Source organism: Homalodisca vitripennis, chromosome 6 (assembly GCF_021130785.1).
Source record: "Homalodisca vitripennis isolate AUS2020 chromosome 6, UT_GWSS_2.1, whole genome shotgun sequence".
In the NCBI taxonomy this organism is placed as follows: domain Eukaryota; kingdom Metazoa; phylum Arthropoda; class Insecta; order Hemiptera; family Cicadellidae; genus Homalodisca; species Homalodisca vitripennis.
In genome coordinates, this window is record NC_060212.1 from 146602073 (window position 1) to 146614537 (window position 12465).

A 12465-nucleotide genomic window follows, 5' to 3' on the forward strand; every position below is an offset into this window, starting at 1 on the left:
CACCGCCTAGCGTCCACGGAGAAGAAGCCAACGTATGTCGGAGCAAAGCTGTGGAACGCCCTCCCACTAGAACTGAAGAGGAGAGACCGACTGCAGTTTAGACACAAACTAAAACTCTGGCTTCAAGACCATCCATTCTACACAATAAATGAATTTTTAAACAGAACTTTCTAACCTGCTGTAACAAAATAAAATCTGACGATTGTACTGTTCTCTAAGAATATGTTCAATAAAGAATTAATTGATTAATTGATTTGTGCAACTGAAACTGATTTTTTGAGTGTTTCATAAGGCTGAATTCATAACATAGTTGTAGTGGGAAGGGTTGATTCAATGTGAATGTTGAGTGTAGCTCCGTTTCACTTTCTGCTTAGTGCAGTGTCTGAAATCTGACACCGTCCCAGACTTGACTCCCAGAATCTGGAGTCCACAACCGTCAATGTCTGGAAAATTCCAGAAAAGTAAACGATAAAGAAATTCAAATCAAACTCTGCATCTTTCGACATCAGAGACACCTAAACTACAAAAGAGCTCTGTCTGGTTTACCCAGCAGTGGTAATCCCGAAAGTGTTGTTTATTTTTTACATGACTGGTGAGGTCAAGGAGACAAACTTACCTAAAAAAATAGACTGTTTCAAAAATACAATCTTCAATAAACCCCTAAAGGAACCAGAAACTTTCCATCTTAATTAAAACCATTCTGAACTTGACAGTAGAACAGGAACACTAAATAAATCAGGAGAAGAAATGGGAAACAGCCTAATAATTCAAAATTTCTTGAACAAGACCACAGCAAAGAAGATATATTAGAGATGGCGCCCAACGTGGGGACTTGCTTTATTAGAGGAAAACAACCAAAAAGAAAAAGTTCCAAGACTGGAATCTAAACTAGCATATATAGAAAAACAACTGGAAGAAGTAGAAAGCCATAGGAAAATTATTATTAGACCAATTTCAAAATTTACAGCAAGAGATACAAGAAATTAATATTAATCGGTTCCAAAAAAGTTATAGACTTCATCAAAGTTCAAAATGTATACAAAGAACTTGGGAATACCATTGATAATTACAGTATGAAGATTTCTGAACAGGAAAACCCTTTACCTTACTTAAAGCAAAATTAAATACTTGCATAGATATAAAAACAAGTAGCATGTCAACACAAACTGCACTAAAACTAATGAGGAAGTGTCCACAACCCGTAGTACTTCTTGAAGTTACTACAGTCTGTATGAAGTAACTTGTCAATGGCATTGAGCGCCATTCCCTGGCACTCTTGACACTTACAGGTATTTTCCTAATTAGTCACTTTTTAGATGCCCCGCTAGCTTAAGTAACTTTTTTACCTAAATCATAATTTCCATAATTGTATCAAATATTTGAAAAGTGCATTAAAAAATAAGATTGATACTAAACAAGACCAAATTTGCTAACAATAAAAAAAAAAACAATATAGAGTAATAAGAAATATAGTGGAAAAAGTCCATTTTACAATGGCTGGAAACTGGTGGAATCTTCTACCAACATCAATAAAGCAGCTTTAAGGAACAACTCTTAAAAGAACACTACACAACTTCCTTGTGAGCAAACCAGCCTACAAACTAGAACAATTAGTAAGTGCAAGAAAGAGAAAATTACCTAATATGCAATCATTATAATTCACAGACACCGCGCTTTTCTTCTCACCACTCTAGTGGTGATTAACGAGCTCCTCATGGGTCACCTTGGATGGGGTGATCGCACGATGCAGAGAGAAAGAGTGGGTATGGAGGGGCACCTCCTGCCAACTACAAATAGCCCGTGTGTTGGAATAGTGGAATGAGCAGTCTGCGCGTTCTCGCTCCGTACTCCTCTGGCAAACCCATTAAAATGTACCACTGTATTTTCAGCTTATACTCTGAGTTAAACCCCTTTCCGTAGTTTGGTACAGCATACATATATTTAAATTACATTTTCAAAGCTGGATGTTGCAGGATGCAGCAAAATTAAATTGATTTCATTAAACCTTGATTTTACAACGTAATTAATGACAGGCAATTAATCTTGTCTACATCTCGTACAAATAAACCAACACAACGGAGTATCAAAGACCCAACAAGACGTAAGGAAGTCTAATGGAAGTGTAATGTAGCTAGAAAACATTCTAGGGTGGATTAAACATCCGGGAGGTTAAAAAGAGCCCTACTCGTAAAACTTAAGACATTTGTTTGTTTACAAGTGAATTCTCAAGCTAATTGTACTTTTTTAATTTTCTTAGTCCCTCAAATGTAATTTTTAGCATTCATGCATGCAAACATTTAAACTTTTCAAAATATTCGAGACTTGTGTTTTTAGCATAGTAGTTAAATAATGATCTTCAGGGTCTCCAAAATACAAAACCAGCCATTAAGTTGAGTTTTTTTAATTGAATCGTTTGTATTAAAATATATTAAGATTGCTGACTATAACATCATTACATTGGAAAATGAATGGCAATTGTTATCTTCTAAAGCACAAGAATTTTATTCGGTAAAAAAAGTAAAGAATGCAACTGTTGTGTACTTTTGTGCTTACATTGTAATTCCTGTTTCCATGAACACATATGTTCGTGTATTGATAATAGAATAAAAAAACAACATTTGCAAGCATATCCATTTGGTGGCTCACTCACTCTGTAGCAAAACTGATGAATCTCCTTTGGAAATGTATGAGACTGGGGTTTTGGAAATTGACGTTGATGATGATACGAACTTAAAAGAACAAATACTAAAAGAAATTTCATGTGACAAAAACAACACTCCTAATGACGAGGCTCGTGCAGAGAATTTGCGAAAAAATTACAACGTGATAAAATACATGAAAAGAAAAACTACTTCAGACCAAAAAGATTATATTGATAAACATTTGACACGAATGTTAACTACATTAGATGCAATGGCCGCTACTGCGCAGATAACAGTTAAGGTAAGTCCAATCACTTAATGAGCAGTTTTAACTAAATCACTATTTATTGTTTAATAGTAAAGCTTAAATTGAATTAAATTTAAAACGTGTAGAGATGTTTTCACGGAGCTTGGGTTGCTGACATTACCCTGCCTCTATATTCTTGAACTGCATTTCACGGTGCACTTTAGTCCACAATTATGGGACTAGAGGCAGGGATATCGTACGTCTTCAGCAACACAGAACTGTTTCTTTTGCGAACTTTCCCAAACAAGTTGGCGTCAAACTAATTAATGGGCTACCTGAAGAGCTAAAACGCACTCAAAATTTAATCATTACAAAGCTCAGTTGAAACACCTTTTGGTGTTAAATGCGTTTTCCTATGTCGATGAGTTCCTGACATGCCGCTGGAATAATTAATCTCTAATTTCTGAGCGGATATGACGGTCCTAATAGTACTGAATGAGAGAATGAATGATCACTTATGTATGTTTGAATGTATGTGTGAATGCTTTAGCTATAGGAGTTTAAAAAAATTATGCTTGCAATACAATGTATATAATTACCGTATTGTTAAACTGCAATAACAATTATTATTACATAACTCTTTTTACAGCTTTTGTAGCGTAATTATTAATTTATTTACTACCAATTAAGGATTCCACATTATAATATGTTGCTTTTGCCCTATTAATTTGAATAGCTTTCCAATAAAACAAAAAATATATTTACCGTCGTTTTAAGCCTATATGCAAAATATGATAAAATTATGACACTTTATTCGTTGTGCACCATCTCACATTTTGTCAAATGTCTTTGGAGTTATAAATATTATCAATGCGGTCTCAAGACATGGTATTGATGATCAAATATGTGACTGAATAAGGGCCTTGCTCACAGACACGCTGGTTGTTACAACCCTCATGGGAGCAAGTGTTAGTGTGAGGACTATGAGGGGCTGTCGGCAGGGTGGCGTTCTTTCTCCTCTCCTGTGGAACCTAGTTATGGACGACCTGCTAATTTCTTTGAATAGTAACGGTGTCTTTGCATAGGGGTACGCAGATGATATTATGATTCTTGTGAGTGGCAAGTTCAACGCAACAGTCACGGAACTGACCAATGCTGCTCTGAACATGGTGGGAAATTGGTGCGATGAGGTAGGCCTCACTGTCAACCCCACCAAGGCTGCTGTGGTTGCTTTTACCAGGAGGTGACAGATGGAAGGCATTGGTCCATTTCTATTACCTGGAGATCAAGTACCTAGGCGTTGATCCTAGATAGGGTTCTAAACTGGGGACCTCATCTAGAAAGGGTCATCGCCAGGAGAAAATGGTCTCTAATGCAATGCAAACGCGATGCAATGATAGGTGGGTCCTGAGGACTAAAACCGAGACTCTTGTACTGGCTTTATGTTTCCGTACTCAGACCTGCACTAATGTATAGGGCTGTTGTCTGGTGGCCAAAAACGGAGGCCAAGATGGTTGTAGCTCGTCTGGCGGGTATCCAAAGGATGGCCTGCCTTGTCTCAACCTCGCCCCCCTGGACATTGTTATTCGGGCTATGGCCAGGAGGAGTACCTACTGTCTTCAGCAGATGGGACTCTGGTCGGGCTGCAGCAGTGGGCACTCTAGAAATAGCATCCTGATTCAGGAGGATGCTCTGTATACGATCTCTGATCAGATGCCACAAAAGTTTTCCTTTGACAAACCCTTTAGGATTGTTATACCTTCTAGGGATGATTGGTCGGAGGGAAGGAAACCTCTTCCACCAGCGAAGCTTTAATGGTTGACAAACGGCTCTAAAACAAAAAGCAGCACAGGCGCTGGAATTGTGGGAGTGAGTAGGGAGCTGGTGGTCCCTATGAGTCCGTATCCGACAGTTTTTCAGGCAGAGGTCGCAGCCATTATGGAATAAGCTCGTGAGAATTTTCGTCTGCGATATAGGAGCAAGACGATTAATATTTTCACAGACTGTCAGGCAGCACTGATGATACTGGACACATGTGTGATCAAATCCAAACTATTTTGGGATTGCTTACCAGAATCAACAATGTGACAGTTTGTTGGGTTCCTGGTCATAGGGGAATCCCTGGGAACGAAAGAGCTGATGCCCTGGCCAACCAGGGCTCAGTGTCAATTATGACGAGCCGTTCTGCGGTGTTCCAAGGCGTGAATCCTTTAGGGATGTCTCGAAATGGATTCGCGCGGAGCATGAGAGAAGATGAAGGTTGCATCCGGGCATGAGAATGAGCAGAATGGTATTACAGTCGCATTCCTACAGAGTGGCGTCGGGCCTTCTCTCACTAAATAGATCAATGTCTTCTCGGGTTATTGGTCTTATCACGGGACATGGTCACCTGAGGAAGCATCTTCACAGAGTCGGCATCCTTCAGGAGGATCCGCTCTGTAGAATGTGTGATGAGCAGGATGAAACTGTCGAGCACCTGCTCTTTGATTGCCCTTCAATAGCAAGGTAGTGGTATGCCATCTTTGGTAGTTTGGACAAGGATGGTGAATTTCCCCAGGAGGACCTGATAGGTTGTTTTCGGCGGTTTGTGGAACTGCTGAAATCATAGACTGGTAGGCTTCATGGTGTGCTTCCGGGTTGCGCAAAAAATCCTTGAGGCTTAAGGTCATGGAAGTAGGCCGCCCCAAGGGAAACCCCCACCCCCATTATACAGAAATTCAAGGTATATTTTAACTTGCCTTTACTGAAAGTATACTCGTACTCAAAAAATCATAGTTCAGTTTTGATTTAACTTGTTTTGATATTTTAACTATGACACCAGGTATATAGTAAAACACAAGACTCATGCTTCGTAATTTTTCGGAATGACGAGTCCGTCTGCGACCTGCGAGGATTGACAAATATAATACAAAACTTACTTCCCGCGCTTCGGGCGAGATACTACTAGTAGTAACTATGAACGACTGTCAGTCATCTCTTGAAGGACTAATTTGTAATAGTCTTAACGTATTTTTCACTGCTTTCGTTGTTGGGACTAGTCGTGTATTAGTGACTTGTGTTATTAATGAATACCAATAGTGGCAGTAATACAAAAAAAGTACAACACCTTTAGTTTGCTAATTTTACCATTAATAAACATTTTAACTCTTAAACGTGATTACATTTTACTCGCTGTTACTGTTCCACTTCTCCGATTTTGTTCTAACTAAAGTTGTGGGAGACGTATACAAAATTACTTAGTTATCAAAACGTGCTTTATAGTTGACCTACCGATCAACAAAATAAAATTTTAACCGTTTGGTGGTGAACTTCTGATATATCTGAGCTTATGGAAAAGCTTATAACACATTTTAATTATATTTTCATAAAAACTGTTAGTCCACAATCAACGTGTAGAGCCAGCGAGGACAGAATAAGATTCTGTCCTCGCTGTGTAGAACTGGTGATCATTGTATAGGTTGCCAACAGACACAATCAAGATCCTTTCATGGTCAAATTTTAATGTAGCAATAAATTTTATGTTCAAACTTTTTTAATGTATAATAACTATAAATTAATTCTGGTGGGCCATCGATATGTAAAATATAAGTATCTTGAATTTCTGGTCTTTTAATTTCTAATTTATCGATTAAACAAATTTGGCTATAAAGAGTAAAATAATTTGTCTTTCAACATCTCTTTCATTGAATACTTTATTCCAATTTTCATGTTGCAATGTTTTGTATACGTTTCATAATAAAAATTATCAGTTTTATTTTTACAAATTTATCATACTTCTAAGAAGCTGCTGAATAAAAGGCTAATTTGCTACGTGAGAGATTAAAAAATGTCTATATCGTGCCTCCCCTGTCAGACCTCAGATTGATGCTGGATTTATTTTTCGTCGATTTATATTCGTGTACGATCATTATTTACTATACTATTTAATTACCGATCGCTATAACGTGTTTTTATCACACTTTATGTATTTAAACCTAAAATTACACAACCAAATTAACGAAGTATCGTGCTTTCTAAATAATATTTAAATTCAAATTCATATATTGTTTGTTCCCGATTTGGCTAATTTTGGTCTTGAAATGTTCGTGGAAGTCCAGGGAAGGTTTAAATGATGAGAAAATATAACAAAATTGCAAGAAAAATACTAAAAACGACAATTTGATTTTCCCATACAAACTGTTCTTACCTGTCAAACGTTTGATTGATGTTCATGTATCCATAATAATTAGTCTGTGTTGGGTGCTTTCAGAAATATACATTGAAATTCGCAGACCCGGCGTTGCCAAATTAACTACTTTATAGTTAGATCATCTATAAAATATTCCTATTGATCATTAAAGTTAAAAATAAATAATTTAAATAATACAAATTTAACTTAATTTAATTTAACAGCTGTAACAAATACAAAAGACGAAGTGTCTCAGTATCATATGTTTACTTACTACTGTATGCAATTTTGGGTAAAAAAGTGTCGCCATTATAGGTTAACATTATTAGTGCAAGAAAACATTAATATCAGATACTGCTTACAATGCCGAGAAGAAAACGACCTAACATAGGTCGTCGAAGTAGATCGAATGTGCGGCGAGCTACCTCACGCGCTAATCGCACTGATGACCAGCAAGAGACTGATAATGATAACAGTCGTATTGGTATGGCACATTTGCGTTCTACAGTAAATCAGAATGAAGTGGATAGACAAAGAATGCAACGAGTTCGGGCACATCGATCACAACAGCAGCGAGCCCGGGAAAAGGAAATTGACCGATTCCGCAAACGCAATGCTCCTGTGAACCTGGAACGAGCAGCATTCTCCTACGATCCAGAAATCGATTATAGTGCCGACAAATCTGCAACAATTGGGAAAATGTCAATCATTTGTCAACATTGTAAATTTCGATCCTTTCTACATTTTCAAAAGTTCTTGAAAGGCTTGTGCTGACCAGACTTTCCAATTACCTGTCTGTCAATGGAATTTTACATGACCATCAATATGGCTTTCGTGAGGGGTTGTCTACAGTCAATGCAATTTTTAGTCTTCTAACTGAGGTATCAAACTCATTGGATAACAGGAATCACGTGTTTGGCCTATTTTTGGATCTTACGAAGGCTTTCGACGTTGTGGATCACGGGTTGTTGCTCAGAAAACTTGAAAACTTGGGTATTAGAGGGAAAGCTTTTGATTGGATTGCTTCTTATCTCCTGAACCGTAGACAGATTGTTGAAATTCCTTTTATTGATGATACAGGGTGCTTAAGAAAACAATTTTCTGAGGAGCGAGAAGTACGCACTGGAGTTCCCCAAGGCTCCGTACTTGGTCCTTTATTATTTTTACTATTCATAAATGACATCCATCGAAGCGTGAAAGGATCCAAGTTGTTTTTGTTTGCTGATGATACCTCTTTGGTCATCTCTGGTTGCAATCGAGCCGAGCTTGAAATCCAAACCTTTGTTCAGGCCAGTAATTTGCTGCAGTGGTTGGGTGAAAACTCTCTGTTTGTAAATACATCTAAAACCAATTTTCTTGATTTTGGAATTAGAAAGTCTGCTAAAACGTTGATTGAATCTCAAAACATTATGATTGGAGAGTCAGAAATGTGTCCTTCTTTGAATGTTAATTATCTTGGAATTGTTTTGGATGATCAGCTAAACTTTTTTAGTCACATTGATAAAGTCACGAAAAAACTAAGCAGCTGCATATTTTTGATGTATAGACTATCCTGTTTTGCTAGTGAGGAAATTCTTTTGCTTACTTACTATGGCTGTTTTTATCCTTACCTTTGCTATGGAGTCTCTATATGGGGATACGAGAGTAAGAAAACTCAATATGTTTTTCGTCTCCAGAAAAGAGCTATACGGATTATTTTCAAGTTGAGTCGTTCCCAGTCTTGTAGAGGTTACTTTCGCAGTAATAATATCCTTACGTTCCCATCCATTTATATCCTTCAGTGTCTTTCTTTTTACAAAAAGTATCCCCACCTTTTTTCAGTCAACGTTAATCCAGCCCATAATTACTCCTTAAGAAAAAGAAACAACCTAATCCTACCCTGCCATAAAACATCTTTTTTTGAAAAACAGAGTCTTTACTCCTGCATCCGCCTTTTTAACTCTTTGCCATCCTGCTTGAAAATTGTTGTGGACGATAGGGAATTTCAAAATCGTCTGAAAAAATTTCTTATTTCGAGAGAATATTACAGTGTCCGGGAATACGTTGAGGATAATAAATTGTAGATCACTCCTGTTATATTGATTTGGTCTTGTTGTGTTTGATCTGTCAGTAGTCTATACTTTAAGTTAGGATATTATAATTTTCTTGACGAATGCCTATGCATGTTATGTTTTTGGCAATAAATGAATTGATTGATTGATTGATTGATTGATTGATAAAGCATTAAAATATAGCGGTGAAACTACAGGTTTATGTTGTGCTGGCGGTAAAGTAAAATTGCCACAATTGGTCCCACCACCTGATCCGTTATACTCATTAATTTATGGGATGGAAAATGACTCTAAACACTTCTTGGTCAACATACAAAAATATAACAATTGCTTCCAAATGACGTCGTTTGGCGCAACGCATATTGTAAAGGACAGTTTCATGTCTACTTTCAAGGTAGTATACCATACTTAATTAATTTTTTAAATTATACTTTGTATTTGTATCACAAATAATTCAACAAGATCATAAACCATTACAGATACAAGGGCAAATTCATCACCTACTGGGGGCACTGCTGCCAGTGCCAGATACGGATCATAAATTCTTGCAAATTTATTTCATAAGCAATCAAGATGCGGAAGTTGATAGGCGTTGTGCTCATAATCCAGCAGTGAAGCGAACCATTGTCCAGCAACTGCAAACGTTTCTTCATCAGAACAATAATTTAGTGAAAGTGTTCAAAATGGCACTGGATCGGATGCCATCAGACAGCCATAATATTGTAATAAGAGCCGACAAAACTCCTGCTGGTGAGCATGCAAGGAGGTTTAATTCACCAACAATAGATGAAGTGGCTGTTGTCGTTGTTGGAGAGAATTTGCAATCAAGAGATGTGTGCTTCATCGTCGGAACAATGAATTGAAGCGTGTATCTGAAACGCATAGAGCTTATGATGGTTTACAATATCCCTCAATCTTCTGGCAGGGAGAAGACATATACCATTTCAATATCAAAATGGTTAATCCAACAACAGGTAATTAATTATATTAAATTAAATTGAAAATTTTTTTCAAATTCATAATATCTATGTCATTGTGTATCATTTCTAATTCCAGGTGCTGAAACCAAAAAAAAGTCAGTGCTATGAATTTTTATTCATACAGATTCATGATCCGCGAAGGTGAAGTAAATCACATTTTGATGTGTCAACGGCTTTTTCATCCGTTTGCAGTTGACATGAATGTCAAAATTGAGACCGAACGATTGACGTACATCCGTCTAAACCAACAGCAGCTTCGATCTGAAGAGTTCATTCATCTTCGTGATGCTATTAATGCCGATGCAAATGCAGAAAATGTGGGAAAATGACAATTTTGCCGGCCACTTACATTGGAAGCCCGCGCCACATGCACGAATACGCGCAAGATGCGATGTCGTATATTAGAAAATATGGCCGTCCAGACCTATTTATTAATTCACCTGTAACCCACAATGGATGGAAATTAAGAAAGAATTGCTACACGTCCAAACACCAGTTGATAGGCATGACATCACTGCCAGAGTGTTTAAGCAAAAATTAAAATCTTTAATGAATTTCATTATAAAGCATCGTGTGTATGGCCAAGTACGTTGTTGGATGTACTCTGTTGAGTGGCAAAAGCGTGGTCTACCACATGCGCACATATTAGTTTGATTAGTTGATAAATAAAGGCCAGAAGACATTGATTCCATAATTTCAGCCGAGATTCCCGATGAAACACTTGACCCAAAATTGCATGCAGTAGTAAGTAAACATATGATACATAGACCTTGCGGAGTTTTCAACAACAACTCACCCTGTTGTGGCATTGTTCAACAGCTGCTGTGTAGAAGGCGCTGTATTCATTGAATTTTGAACAGTTCTAAGATGCCATAGCATGGCCTATACTATGATGATGATGATGCCTTTATAAAGTTACCGGTTCTGCAATACATAATTAGGGTTTAAATTAATATGGTTTATGTTAAGAGGTAAGAGAAACGAAGTTCACCGGGTTAGCTAGTCCTCTATAAAAATACCCCAATATTTTTTATCAGGGATGACATTGTTTGAAATTTAAAAAAATAATTTAAATTTAAAATACATATTTAAGTAATAAAAGTACACGCCCATATGTTCTAATAAATTTATGCTAAAGATATGTAGCCTGGAAGCCTATATTAGAATGTATAAATTCTAGGTACAAAATGGATTGTGTGTCTTTTAGTTCTTAAGATATAGCAATGTTTCCGAGCCTCTGTTATTCTCATTAATACAGCGTAATTTTCTTGAAATTCTTTTGTGCTATCGGAAAGTTTCCAAAAGAGTAAATTTTCGCTTAAGTTATAGTCGTTTTTTTTGTAGAGCATAAAATAAGAGTAATAATAATGCTCTAAGACGGCTATCAAACGTATAATCTTTAATATTATTAGCATTTAACATATTCGGTTGGAGTGGGGTGCTCCCCGTGCCCTAGCTTGACTTCGAGGTATGGAAAATTTGTATGATAACCCCTCCATTATTTCATCCTAGATACGCCTATGATTGTGTCCCAAGACTCTATCTTGAATCCACGACTCTAAAATATTCCTAAATAATAACATGGTTTGATTATTTTAATACAAATATCCTGTTCGACGTTGACGATGCCACACTTTACACAGAGATCTCTTCCACCATCAGTATGACGTCAACATTATTCAGGATTTGTGTGATTGGAACTGTATGATACTAATCTAGAAAAATGCTTCGTAGTAGTCTTTCATCGACGAAGAAACTTTATCCTGGCCGACTATCAATTCAGGAATTCTACCCTTTAAAGGGCTCCAACAGAGATCTTGGAGTGATATTCGGCCAGGATCTCGGTTTTAATGCCCATACCAACTCCATATGCAATAAGTCTAACGGGGCTTCTGAGTTTCATTTTAAAATCGACATGAGGGCTGTTGAATGTCCTGGTTTTGAAAACATGTCTGTTTACTGATCCGTCAGGTCCTTGAGTACGTACGGGGGAAGACTGGAGGCCATTCAGATTAGATTTTAGATGTTGGTTAGGGTACGTCTAGGCATCTCGCATCAAAACATTTCCGTACAGATGTTTCAAATTGGCACGGGACTCTATGCCTTGCGATCTACATGCTATGCATCTGATGAATTGTTTCTCCACAAACTGATCAGCTCCAAAATTCTTTACTCTGAACTATACTGGCAGTAGTGAACTCTACCTGGAACCAGGGCTTTGAGAACTTTTCTGCAGACACAAATATACTAGGCTGAATGAGCACAGTACTTAGAACCACTGTGCAAGAAGGCAACGCTTGTCCAACGAGCGTGGATTTCCTCCACTACCACCTGTAGGCTGTGAGAGATCGTAATCTCAACCTTGCCCAGTTCCGCT

General features: G+C 37.4%; 1 protein-coding gene across 9 annotated transcripts in view; it reads left to right on the plus strand.

The window, feature by feature from the left end:
* LOC124364989 (rho guanine nucleotide exchange factor 11-like) overlaps positions 1-12465 on the plus strand; it is a 770637-nt gene that overhangs the window by 696336 nt on the left and 61836 nt on the right. The window lies entirely within an intron of this gene.